Consider the following 14,017-nt stretch of genomic DNA (forward strand, 5'->3'; position numbering starts at 1 on the left):
AAAAACTTGGTCTTATTTTATTGCATTTGTGTGTGAACTGGAGACACAGGCCTTGTGTGCTGAGAAGACTTGGAGAGTTTCCAGTGTTGCAAATGGGTCCTTACATTTATTTAGAATGTATTTAGATACCATTTTTTATTTTAATGGACAATTTATTTTGCCAGCTGAAAAATCGGTTACCTTCAGGAGAAAGAGAGACTGATTTTGTATTGTGTTTACTTTTTATCAGTTTTCAGTTTCTGAGCCTTCTGTTTTGAGGTGAGAAGAAGGGCTGTTTATTTTTCTTCCCCTAAGACAGACCTCTCTTGCCTCATGCTTTTTTAACTCGACAAGAAAAGCCTCATTAAGATTCTACTTTCTGAGCAAATGTAGATTTCTTTATTGGAAAATCAGTATTAGAAACGTCTGGGATTTTTTTAGGCAACTCTGAAGCGATGACAGGGTGAGCACGGCATGACTAGCTAAATCTTCACAGCTGAGAAAAAAACACTTGATGAGTGCATCATGCAGTCCTTGCTCATTCAAAGTCTGGAGCAAGGATGAGGGCTGCTTGTATAAAAATTTTGTTGTTGTTGTTGTCCTATGCTCTGTTTTGATTTTTGTTCTTTGGCCCCTCCTCCTCCAAACTGAAGGCTGGTCATCAGCTGTCACAGATGGCCAGATCCAGTTGGCTCCCTGCTGTTTGCCTGGCCCCATCATGGTCTCCTGCCCTGTGCAAGGCCACATTCGAGAGGAGAGCTTTCATTCTAGGAGTGCAGCAGCCCCTCTTCCATATGTGGGACTCGTGGTTGTAATTAATGAAGCCTTGGTATGAGCTGGGAACTTGGTTTTGACTCTTTTTTTCCCCTCCCCACTCTGTGGCAGCTTCTTAAAATCTTGATGGTATCAGTGTTATGAACTTGTGGGGGAAAGTGGAGTTGTTGCAAGTTCACGTTAAGCTTTTCATTACTTTCTGTAAATTGTATGAACCTTTGAACTGAATTAATAAACAAACTCATCTCTTACTCACGCCAAGCCATTCCCTTAAATAGTCATTACAACAAGCAGTAACTCAGTAAATTACAAGCTCTGGAAGCTTTTATGGGAAAAGATGAGACATCTTCTACAATTTGGACAAGTTGTAAAGCATTTCTGCTGAAATGTTAGGGGTGTTTTTTTCAGACTCTCATTTGAAAACCAGAATCTATTTCACAGAGAATCTTCACCATAATTACTATGCAGTGTTTCTGGTAACCAGCTCCCAACACAGATTTAATGTGTGCTGTTGCTATTCTGCAGTGCCAGCCCATGTCACAGCATACTGACTCCAGGCATATCACGAAATCCTGTTTTGTAAAAAAAAAATGTCAGGGACATTTTCCTGGATGTGAAAAGTCCACCAGCCTAGATTTTAGTGTGTTTGCCTTCAATTTGTGCTGGTATAGACATCCTTTATTTATACTGATGTTCAGTATTCCTGCTCAAGAGTGAGGTCTCCTTCCTGAAATGTTAAACAGGTGTGTATGCATAGTATAGCCAATAAAAAGAAGGCTTTTGTGGTAGTGTATGATAAATTGGGTGTTTAAAAGGAATTTTAAGGAGCATTATATGTTAATAACAAAAAAGAAAGGGAAAAAAACAAACAAACAAACAAAAACAGTTGCTGAGTTTGCTGTCACAGAGGAATAATTTAGAGCAATAAAGACACTTCAAGAAAACTTGCTGATTGCTTTGTATGTGTCTTCAGGCCAAATATATTGACCTAGCATGACGTCTGAGATGGAAAATTTTGTTAGAATATTATACAGTAGTACCTGGGTAAAATCTCAGTTATGCTTTTCCAATGTAAACATCTATTTGTGGAGTTATTTTTTGCTTTTGCTATTGCAGAATGGATATTAGTGGATACCCTGTGAATGTTGGCTTTCCTGGGATGAACTGCATTTCTCAAATAATCAACAAAATAGCAATAGAAATGTTTTATTTTCTATTTTCAGGGCTTCGATGGCACCGTATTCATAGCACAAAAATGGCATTGTAGAAATATATTTCTTCTAGAAAGAAACATTGAGATGAAACATTGGTATATTTCTGTCCAATAGGAAAGGGGACATAAAAAAGATTTAAAATGCTCCAGAAGATTCTGAGAGTCCAGGGCTAATTGAGCTTGGGGACTTGTTTTGTTTCTGAAATGTAAATTTGTTGTTCTTTCTGTCCAGCCAATTACAAATCACATGTTGATTTAAGAGTCATATAGCATTAAAAATCAGAATCTGAAAACTTTCTGTGCATGCATCCTCAATTCCTGCCACCCACCTTGCATACAGTGCATATAGTTTCTAATTGCCTAATTACCTAATTCTCAAATTAAACATGTGCATGTGTTTTCCTGTCCTTGTGAATTGTGTGCAGTGATTTATATGCCAAGGGGGGGGAGAACCCAACAAGTTATACAGTGTCTTTCAGACAACCTCATCAGATTTTTCTCACATGCTCACAAAGACAGTTGAAGAACACAATTGTGGCTCCCTGTTGTTGTGCACCTCTGAAATGCATCTTTCTGATGCTTCCAGCTCTGGCAGATGTATGGGGAGTGGTGACCCACAACAGGATCTCACAAAAATGTGGTGTTTCTGTTCTCAAACGTGACAAGGAGGCTGAGGCATTAGCCATACAGAGCTGATTTTTTCAAAGCAGCCACTTCTGGGTCCTCCCGAAGTAGCTGTCACTGCAACTGCCACTGGTTCAGTTCATCTGTTTTCTTACATTGGTCCTTAAACCAGTAAAAACTCCCATTGCTCTTTGAAATTACACCCATTTCAAATCAGCATGGAAATCAAGCCTTAGTTTTAAAAACAAGGGCTTTCTTTCAGAGTAGGAATTTAGGGTCTCTAGGAGACAGCAGTACAAATTGTCACTTCAGCAGGAGCAGATGCAGCTGTGACTTCTTCCAAATAATTATTCCAAACATAAATATTCAAAAACAATTCTCATAAACAGATTTAGAGGAAGGGGGGAAAAAAGAAGTAGCTGACCCTCTCTGCTGCTTAACATTGCAACCACTTGCTTCACTTCATAGAGCTGTAGCCACTTGTCTTTGACATGTGACACCTGGCCAGGAGTTTGACAGCTTGGGACAAATTACATTTTCTCTCTGTCCTTACCTGTCTCTCTCAGAGAGCCTTGCTGGTACCTTTACATGCGTGGCTCCAGCTCTCAGCCCTGCTGCAGCTGCACCACTCAGCCCTCTTCTGCTGCTCCACCAGTCCAGCATCACGTTGGCTGTGCTCATACACACCCACTCAGATCAGAAGGAACACTCTGGTTTAAACCAGATAAAAATAGGTTTTAATGAGAATACAGAACAGATTGGAGTGATCAAATGCAGGCAGGGCTCAGGCAAACACCCTGACCTGCCCTTTTTATACTCTTTTTTTTTTTTTTTCCCCTACACTTGCTCCTTTCCAATCCACTTCAATTCCTTCCTTTTCCCACTTTTAATCCATCTCCAACATCCTGAACTAAATCTTGGCACTGCCCTTGGAAAACATCCCAAAACAACTTGTAGACAATCCCAAAAATGTTTTTCCCACCACATCCCTCAATGACCTTTATATCCATCATCTTGTAAATACCTCCAGGTGTTTCTCCATGATCCATGAGAGGGTCATGTGTCTGCTCTGCAGAGCCTCACACACCATTGCCACTGAGGCCATGGCAGCCTAATGATCCTTTCCACAGCTTGAAGTTCTCTTTTTTTCTGTTCAGCTGCTTTGTATCTCTCCTGTCAGGGCAATGAAGGGCTGGCCTGACCTAGAGGGACATCTGAACTGTGTGAAAGCAAGCAAGCCAAGCTCCTAGTGCTGCTTCCCAGTGCAGCACCACTTCCCATCTGATGCCCCACAGCACCAGGAGATGGTAAATCCAAGTGGTCGGTTCCCATCGAGGGAGAAGAGGCACGATGGTTAAAAGCAACTTCAAGAAAAGGAGACCAGCTGGCTGCTGGTGTGTACAAAGCCTGTAGCCAGGGGGAAGCTGTCTAGAAGTCATGAAGGTGTTCCTGTTGTTTCCAAGGTAACTTCCATCTTCTGCCACCCAGGTGAGGCTCAGCCTTTATCATCATGTGAGCAGAATACAAATAATGGGTCTGATGTAGAAAACAAAGCTCACACAAAACCATGTGTTACCCCAGCTGCTCTGCTAGTGATTTCTCACCTTCTACCCTTCCACATCAGACTACTGAGGCAAAGTGGCAGGAGCAAGGAATTAATTCACCACAGCTGAGCCTTCCTGACTCACTGCCAGATGGAAGTCAGCTAATTCAAAATCATCACAGGTGGCTTTCCAACTGGAGTTATGACTCAAGAGCCCAGGAACCTCATCAGTGCACAGCTCTTTGGTGCCCACACCACATGGGCCTGACCTTCCCTGCATGCTCATCTGAGAGGATCCATAAATTGTTGCCTCAAAACCATCCAGGGATCTTCTAGGGAAATAAAGGAGTGAAGGCTTCTCAGACTTCATCTCTGTGGCAACCATGAGAGAGCTGGGCTGTTGTCACCAAACCAAGTGGCACTTCTTGTATGGAGTCACATGGGTCAGGTGCTATTGACCTCTGCACCACCTGTGACAGAAGTCACTGGATTTTAATTGCCTCTTCAAAACCAGCAACAGAGAGGAAAAGAGGAGTGAGAGGATGTGCCCACAGTCATGTACTGAGTGTGATACTTTAATCCTTTGATGAACACATTATTGTCCACAAAGGGAGTTTCCAAGGGCAAAGAAACTTAAGGCCAACACTGAAGACTTTGTGCAGTTCTTCCTGTCATTATCATGTTGTGTGCTGGCAGGGAGCCCACACCAAAAACACCAGCCTTCCATGGAGCCCTCCCAGGACACACTCCCAGGTTGTGGCCCTGCTGCTGCCCTTGGTCCAACATCTTCTCTCCAACACCTTTTCAGAACAGAGAACTCAGAACTCTCACTCAGAGAGGGACACAAGCCCCATAAGAGGGACCAGGCTAAGCTGTTAGGGCAGAATCGAGCACGAGACCAGCACCACAGTGTTGAGGGTTATGAAGAGATCGTCTTGAGGTTTCTTGAGGAGGTATCAGTATTGATACTCTAGCAGGACAAGTGCATGGCCAGGAACTAAAAGGGAATCTGCAATGATACTAAATGCAAACATTATCTGAAAAACTTGGCAGCAGGAGGCTCGCCTTTCCAGGTATTTGCAGCTTTCCTCCATTATCTGCTTCAGGTGTCAGCTCTGATTCACCCATAACACCCTGTGTCACAAAATGTCACATCGATGTGACTTTTTTAGAGTATTTCAGAGCACAAACCCCAGCACTGCCAATACTGAAGAGTTCCTAGCACTGTGTGCTAAAAAGCTCTGGTTTGGAATATGAACTTCAATTTGGGAGAAACAAATTTGGGACACTTGCTAGCATAGTTTTGAGGGTTTTGGGATTTTTTTTTTTTGCCAAATATACCCCCAACTAGAAGCCTTCAACCCTCTCAGGTCACAAATGCTGAGAAGAAATGTATTGATGCCTAAGAAGCAGCTCCTCAAGCTGCTTCTGGCAATGCTGTACCCCAGGCAAGGAGACTGGCTGAGGTCTGCTTCCCCATGCAGGGGTTGCAGCAATGCCAGGATGAGTGGATCTGTGAACAGGGAATCTGTCCACCCCAGAAGATCAGACTTCTCCATCTGTGTGCCTGAGCTGACCAGTAGGAATCTTGTGGCCTGCCCTCTTGAAGGATGTGGAGAGATCCACATTGCCTTGTAAGCTTCTGCAATGAAATTACGTATCACAACCATCAGCTGAGGCAACCAGTGAAATTTCTGTCCCATACCTCTTTGTCCAATCCTGCTCATCAGGGTCCTGGAAAATTGAGTGTGCGCCCTGGTCATGCACCAGGTGGTGGTGATTTTCTCTAGCACTCAGAGATGGGCACAGCCCAACAAATTGATACCTCCTGGGACATGGACAAGTGAATTTGTAACCTCTCATCTGGGTTTAAGCACACAGAAAAAGCTGGAATCTCGACCAACATCCAAATAGCAATATCAAGTGAAATTATACAGGCAGCTGAGGCATCATCCTAATTTGACTGCTATAAATCCTCAATTAGCAATTGAGTAGTCTTGGTTACAAAGTCATATTAAAAACTCTTCACCAGAAGGAATTCTTGGTTTAGCAGCGAATATGAGACAGTGAAAATCTGCCAAATGCTTGGGAATTTGAAATGCACTAGGCACAACTTCACAAAGGCAAAAGAAACCTTCTTTCTCAGCCTGTCAAAAGATGCAGTCTTCAACTCTTCAAAAGAATCAACTGGGATGAAATGATTCCAACAGGCAACATTTCTTACAATATAATTTTTCCATTTCTGGTCTTCCAGCCCTGATTCTCGAAGAAAATCCTACAATATCTTTATGAGGTAAATCTAGGAACTGTATCTCACTACTTTCCTGAATACTAATGTTTTAGAACACATTACCATCCTCCTCTCTGCACCTTTCCCAATTATCAATCTCCCAGTGCTGTACATCATGCTACTATCATTCTACAAATTACCTCCATCTCTTTTCTCCCTAGGATATAACCACCAATATAGTCTTTATTCCACAGGTGCTGTCAGATGTCTAGCTCAGACACAGGTCTAATTAAACGCAGAACAATTTTTCCCAAGATGCAGTTAGGTTTGAAATTCACCTCATCTCTCCTCTGGAGAGTACATGCCCCAAAACTCATCTGCTTTCTTCAGATATACTAGCTGGCTTCGGAAAAGCTATTACACCTACGTAAAAATCTTTATCTTGAAACCTTTGGCTCTTACAATACTAGCATGCCAAAAGGCTTCATAGACTGCAAGTAGGAGGGGCAGAATGTGACTGGGTCTGGTTTCTAAAAAATAGAGAAGTGACACTATGACATGCTTCACAGAAGATCTCAGATTCTGTTTCACAGGATACAGTGGGGTTTGAGCACTAATTTAAAATAAGTGCTCGCTTCTCAGTAGCAACAATATTCCATAGCTACAAACTCCTGGGAAACTCAGACTCCCCTTCACTCCTTCAGCCCCTGCCTGGAGGAAATACCTCTGTACTCCTAGAGGAGACTCCTCTCCATAAGGGAAGCAGCATTTGAGCTGCCCTTTCACTGAGCCTCAGTTTCCCATCTGTAGAATAAGGAAGGAGGACAGGCTCAGGCTTAGCCACTCCAGGCTGCATCTCCTTCACTGCTTATCCATCACTGCTTGTGTTTGCTCCTGACCACAGCCAGTCTCTCCAGACAGCCACCTGCACTGGTCTCTCCCAGGGGTTTGTGCATTCACTGTCAACTTACTGCATGAGAGGGGCAGTGTGTACTCCCAATATGTCCCAAGGCAGCTTTATAATAACTCTATTGTACATTTCCACAGTGGGGGAGGACTTGAATCTCTTCTCCTTGAAGCCAGGCATCCTAACTGAGACTTTCAGAGATGGCTTGGAGAAGGATCACATCTTGTGGAAGTCAGCAAACAGGGCAGAGGACAAAGGAATCCCCACAGCGTGGGCCAAGCCAATGCTGCAGCAATGCCCCCATGGGAAGTGCTGACAGTGTGGGACTGAGCTGTACAGAAGAGAAAACAGCCTGCAGGGTGACTCATTGAAGGAGAATCACCACAATTAATATTTATCCATTTAGAAAACAGAAGAGGTAAACTTTGACTGTGGCCAAAGTTTTAATAAAGCATGAGGCCTTTCTCATACCTGTAGTATTTTAAGCATTCTCCTCCCTCAGGTTGCTCTGTTAGCTCTTAAGGGCTGGGTTTACACGGCTCTTGCTCTCTCTCTCATCATCTCTAGCAGCATCTCTTTCCTCAACTGGACCTCTAATTTCCACAGATTTATGGCAGTATAGTACCTTTAGGCTTTGGTTGAAACTGATGGATGGTTTCAAAAGTTAGGGATGGAGCCACTGTCAAGCAGACACCTACAGAGACAACATGACCTTCTATGGGCTTCCTTCCCATAGAAAAATAAGCTAAATGATATGTAATCATAACATTAAAGGCTCTATTATAATGCAGAAACATAGAAGTACAGAAATAATGGGGTGTGAGCAGCCTAAACTTTGGCCTTCTTTAATGTTTCGCTACTTGACTTGGCAATTTTAATTACTCTTTCAAAGAATAATTTTTATATTCAATGCAGTATTTTGCAATGACATGTTAACTTTGATGGACTCTGTTTAAGTGGGGAAAGATGCCTTGTAATTTTCTGTTGATTTTCACCTTTTTTGCATTTTTCCCTCACACACTGAGAGCAGATTCACAAACCTGTGCACAAATATGCAGAGGATCAGCAATGCAGAAGCCATCCACATCTTTGTCCCCATGCCATGGATTATGGGAGGCCTATGAGTGTGATCCTCAAGCCTTGCACAGAAAGGCTTATTGAACTTGACAGCACCACTTGTGTGCAGGGAGATGACTCACTTGAGCAGGGGGCTGTGGAATCTGCCCCTACTTGTTGAGCCACTTTCTTCATAGCATATACTGGCTGTTCTGACAATACTCACGTTTCTATTTTCAGTCACTGCTTACAAGTACAGACTAACAACAGTGAGGAAATGGAAATGCTGCTACCAGCCAGCACTCTCCCGGCACTCTCAAATGCAGTTTACAGAAACTACATTATTGGAGAGGATCAGAATGGACAATTGCTCTAAATACATTTAAAAGATGTTATTATCTGCCAGAGACTTCACTTTTCCTAAGAGGAACGTGAATGAATATCTGGCACTTTCTCTAGCAGGCTAGAGGAGTAATTACTCCTGTGGTGACTCGGACTCTTATCTTTGACAAGTTGTCAAGGATTTCTGAGACTAGTGAAGTATCACAATGTTTTCAAAATATCAGCAAATTTTCTAGTGAAGAGCTGTACGGTTATGGGTGCTTGACTGAAGCACCTCTTAATGGCTGTCAGAAGTAATTTGCAGTGTTGCTCAGCAGAGGCAATGGATGGTTTAATATCCAGGCCTTTTGCTCTGCACAGGCATGTCATCTAAGTACATATTGTACCCAAAGGAAATTGCTACCCATTCTTTGTACATTTGCTTCTCTTTGTGTGAAGTTGCCTGCTACTCCAGCAGGCCAGTTCAAAGTCCCTCATCAAAACCATAATTGTGGTTCAATCAACAGTGTTTTAAAAGAGGGAAAATGGCTTCACCATAAGTGCTCCAGATGGATGTCATGACAAACTTACAACTCATCAAAGTGTGAGGACACTTTGTGTGACCTGCCTTGATTTTCAAAAGCTGAGTTTTATTGAGCAGTTATCTCAACAATTTTGTGTTGTTCTCCTTTCTAATCCTGCAGTGGTCTCCTTTCTGCAAAGGGTTCTGTATGCCTTGAATGCCCATGATGAGCTGGCAGGCACAAGTAACCTCTTATGTCTGGGTTTTCTTCAGCAGAAGCATGGTTGATATGTCACTGAGATCAGAACAAAAAGTCAAGGAAAGCAAAACAAAGAAATTTAATCTTAAGTCTGCTATTCATCTCTCCACATGCTGAGAAAATCCTTATGTAGTTTTCCCTTTTTCAGTTTCAGCCCTCCACATGTTGAAAAGTATTATACATCTGTATTAACATAGTAATAATACCTAAGATTAATAATGAAGGAAAAGCCTATCTCAGACAAAACAAGGACTCAAAGTCAGTCTAATGAGATTCCAGTGGAAGAGAAACAAGACTTTGTTATTCCTAGCATTGTTAGAAAGATAACTTCTCTTTCACCCCAGAAGTTCTCCATGTCAACAAAGAAAGTTTAGGCAATTTAATGAAGAGGTTAACATTCAGCTTTGTTAGAAAAAGCTTCAATGACTCATCCTCAAGATTATATGAAATGAAGAGTTGACCTGATCATGTGGAGATTCCAGAAATGACAAGTGTGTGTGAAACAAGGGATGAGCTTCAGGAAGAATGTGGATGTATCCCACAAGTTGCTGCCAGATGCTCAATCTGGAGAAGAAAGTGTTCTCACTGGTAAGTCTGCAGTTGTTAATGAGAAGCAGGCTATCAAGAAATGGCCTCTGATAATAAATAATCCTAGAATCATTGTATTTCTTCCCCTCAGCCCCATGTGTCATTTGCCAGAAGGTAAAATGAATCAACCTGAGGCCATTAGGGCTAGCTGTGATCTCTGCCCTTCTCATGACAATTTGGCCCCCACGTTCTCATTGGATTCCTAATCTCATTGGTCTTATTTTCTGTTTTCCTTGATTCCTTTTCTGTTTATTTTCCTCCCACTGACTGATATGCCATTTCTGTTCTTTTTTTTCATGTTTAAGCCGTAATAATTAACTAGAAGGCAAAATTTCAGACCTTATTTAACCTCACCCATCAATAGAAATCCAGTAAAATATGATCCAATTGCAGGTCTGTAACACTTCCTAGTTTATTTATTTCAGTTTGGTGGGAAAGCTGTTCTTTGTGGCAAAGAGAATGTATTTTGCACTGGTCTGTAATAGCATTGTTAGCTTATGCTGAAAGGAGACAAGCCACTCTTGCATAATCACATTTATTAGATCATTAGCACTGTTTTAAAGAAGTGCCAACAAGCGGCACATAGGGGAAAAAGCGAGTTATCAGCAAAGGCCAATAGGTGGAAAAACTATGGAGGGATCCTGCAGGCAGCACAGAGCAGTAATGAAGCAGATACCTCTGATGTCTCCAGTTAATTATCTCAGTGAGAGCTTGTTGTGAGGTGCTGCTGTGGTTGAGCTGCAACTAGGTGCAAGGGTAGGACATGAAGTTAGATGTAAATGCATGTGGGTCGTTTCCTTTAATGACAGCACTGACTGTCTTGGTTTGGGAAGACAGATATCTGCCAGGGAAAGCTGGATTTCCCCTTGGAATGGAGAATGTAAATCCCCTCCACCTTCCAAATTATTATAATTTTGTAATCAAAGGCTTTTCAGGCAAAGATTTGGGAATAGGAATAACAGTTCCTATTATTCTTGAAATATTGAGAATACCAATGTAGTACTACAGAAAACAAGCAACAAAACAAACAAACAAAAAATCATAGAAACCCTGACAGAGTCAGAAATATGACCTGACACTCTGTTGGTCAGGGTGTTGGAAGTAGTCTAAAGTAAGCGCTCCTTGAGTGGCAGATGTAGTTCTGTTGGAGTAGAGATGGTCCTGTAAAAAAAGGGTCCAGTAATGGTGAGATGAGTCTGGTCTTTCTTTGAGAATCCAGTGGAAAACCAGAATGCCTGGTGTTCCTACATCTCAGTTTCTATCTAGGTAGGAATGGTTTGGCTCCCCCCACTGGGTGGAGCATCTCAGGAAGGAATGATGTAATGTGTCATGTCACTGGTGAGCCTTAATGGCCCATTTCCAGAAGATATCCCCCTGGAGGGAGGATGTGTCATGGAAGAGATAAGGAACAATACCCAGCATGTTTTAGCAGCTGGCCCCCCTCGCCCCTGGAGTTACAAGAGATTAAGGAAGTGCCTCCCCAACTGGTTTCAATAGATGGAAGAGAATAAACATTTTTTTTTGTTACATAACCCAAGACGCTGACACGTGGCATTGAAGGGTCCCAGAGTGATCACTTCTGAAGCAGTGACACCCACAAACTAGTTGCCTTTGTTGCATTTACATGTACACACAATCTCAAAATCATATACACCTGCTGATGCTTTCAGGCTGGCAGGCTTCCCAACAGAAGAGTCCTGTTTTTCTTTAGGAGCCTTGTAGATTTGTTCTTCTGGTCACTAATGTTGTTTTTGCACAGTTTAGTCACATAGCCTTCTCTTAGTCTCATTGGGAAGCTCCCTCTGCAAAACAGTAGTTCATTAGGAGATAATTTATGCATCAATAATATACCTTGGTGACTCTGCATTGTCTATACCTATAAAATAAGGGGAATATCAGTGAAACAGAATCAAGTTTGTTTAATTATAACACAAGAGAAATAAATCCATTGAAAACAATTTTTTTTTTTTTTTGGTAGCTGAACAGAAAATGCCTTGCTCTTCATCAACTCATTAGTGGAAAGTCCAGGAGATGAGTGACTGTAGATGCTGCTGACCTTTTGTGCTGAGGTAGTACATTACCAGAGAAGAGGATGAGAAAAAAATGTCAAGGAGTGCAGGAGAACAGGTAAAAACTCAGTTCTATGTAACATCTTCTATACACCTATGATGAAAAGGCACTTTGGAAAGCAATAAGTTGCTGAGACCTCACATTACCTTTGTACTATTGCTAGGTTAAAAATGTTGCATGCTTAAAGTTCCTTCTTGAGAGGCACTGGTGAAAAAGGCTAGATAATGCTTTTTTGTGCCTGAGAGGCACAAAAAGTACCTTGAGTTAAAGAGAGAATGCCAATTTAATGGTCATTTTAAAAGAAATTATTTTAAATTAGGTACCAACCAAGTATCCAAAATTCTCGGACAAGTGTTTTCTTCCTTTGAAAGAAAATAATTTGCAGTTGAGTCTTTCAATTGTCTCTCTTCCCCCACTCCCACTCCTTCCTTGATATGGTGAAAATCCTAACAAGAAAGAGTCCAATCTGCCTACAGTCAAATTTACTGTACACTGTTAATATGACGGAAGAGATGGTATAGGTTGGAACTGCAAGCAGAGGTACAATGCCATAACCGTGAAAACTAAGTGTTCTCCAACACATAGCTCAGATGGGGCTATGTGGGGCTGTAAATATATAGAAAGAACTAAAAATTGTTAATTAATGAATGAAGGCTGCCCTGTGTTCAGAACTGCCTTTTTATATTGTGTTTTGCAGCAAAAGTGCCATGTTGAAAATTTCATACTGCCTAGGATTGTACTGAAATGGGAGCTCAGCCCTGTGCTTGATGTTTTCCAAGTCTCTGCCACAGAACAGCTTGGAGTAAACAAGTCTGTTATTAACATGTTGCTCAAAAGCAGTCTGAAAACACAAAAGCTCCAACATATATTTTTGCCTTGAAAAGATTCAGTGAGTATTTTTGCTGCCTCAGGAAATAGATACGCAGCTTGATGGGCCATGCCCTGTTTTGGGAATAAGTTACACAGAATTTCTTTTCTCTTATTCCAAAATAAATGATCATGCTATCCCCAGATGTTCTTTTCGTCTTTGCAGATTATTTCTTCTCTTTTTTCCAGCTTACACAGACCAACAGCACTACAAACAAGAGAATGATGCACTGCAGTTGAAGGTGGCAAAAGTTTGCCTTCCTCTTACTCAAGCAGTTTCAAGCAATGATGGTAGTTTTGAGATTTAATCCTCACATCCTTGTAAGTCCATGAAGTCTTTGCTGGCTGAAAATTCAGGTATTCAAAATAGACGAGAGATCCTTGCTGGCCGTCAGAGCTCTGTTGATGCTGTGTTGTACTTGTTACAGAGTAGGACAAGCAACGTTGTAACAGTCTCCCTCCATTAGCTCTCCTCTTCCAACATGAGTTCCCCACAGACTCTAATTTGTTGATCAGGAGGTCGGCTTGCAGGAATGAGTGAAGTTAGAGCATCAGCTGTTGGTGGAATAGTCTTCCCGGCTCAAGGCTCCCAAACCAAATTCAGCATCTGCAGCTGATACGCTCTGCACCTTGCAGTGAATCTCAGCTCTGGCTCCAGAAGCAAATATTTTTGACCCCATTACCTCCATGACCCCATGGAGGCCCAGCACAGCTCTGGTGTACAGAGCTGAACTCAGGGACTGTCCAGATTTGGGGAGCACTCAGCTCCTCCAGAATGTGGAAACCTCTCTGATGGTGTCCATCACCAATATCCTGTGGGACCACCAGCTCCCAGGAGCATATCTTCCCTAGTTCTTGCTGGGCTTTGAGGAAAGAAAATGGATTCCTAAATGCAGAACTCCTATCAGCTTCAGCGGGGCAGCACTGGCCTTTTGCATCTTCTGCTGCACTGGTTTTCACCCAGCATCACCAGGCTGCATCAATTAGCCTGTTCCTAAAACAGATGAAGAGAAATTTTGTGTGGCTGCTGATGACACTGCTGACTCTTCATCTCACCTAGCTG

Source organism: Zosterops lateralis, assembly GCF_965231275.1.
Source record: "Zosterops lateralis genome assembly, chromosome: 2".
NCBI classification, from domain to species: Eukaryota; Metazoa; Chordata; class Aves; order Passeriformes; family Zosteropidae; genus Zosterops; species Zosterops lateralis.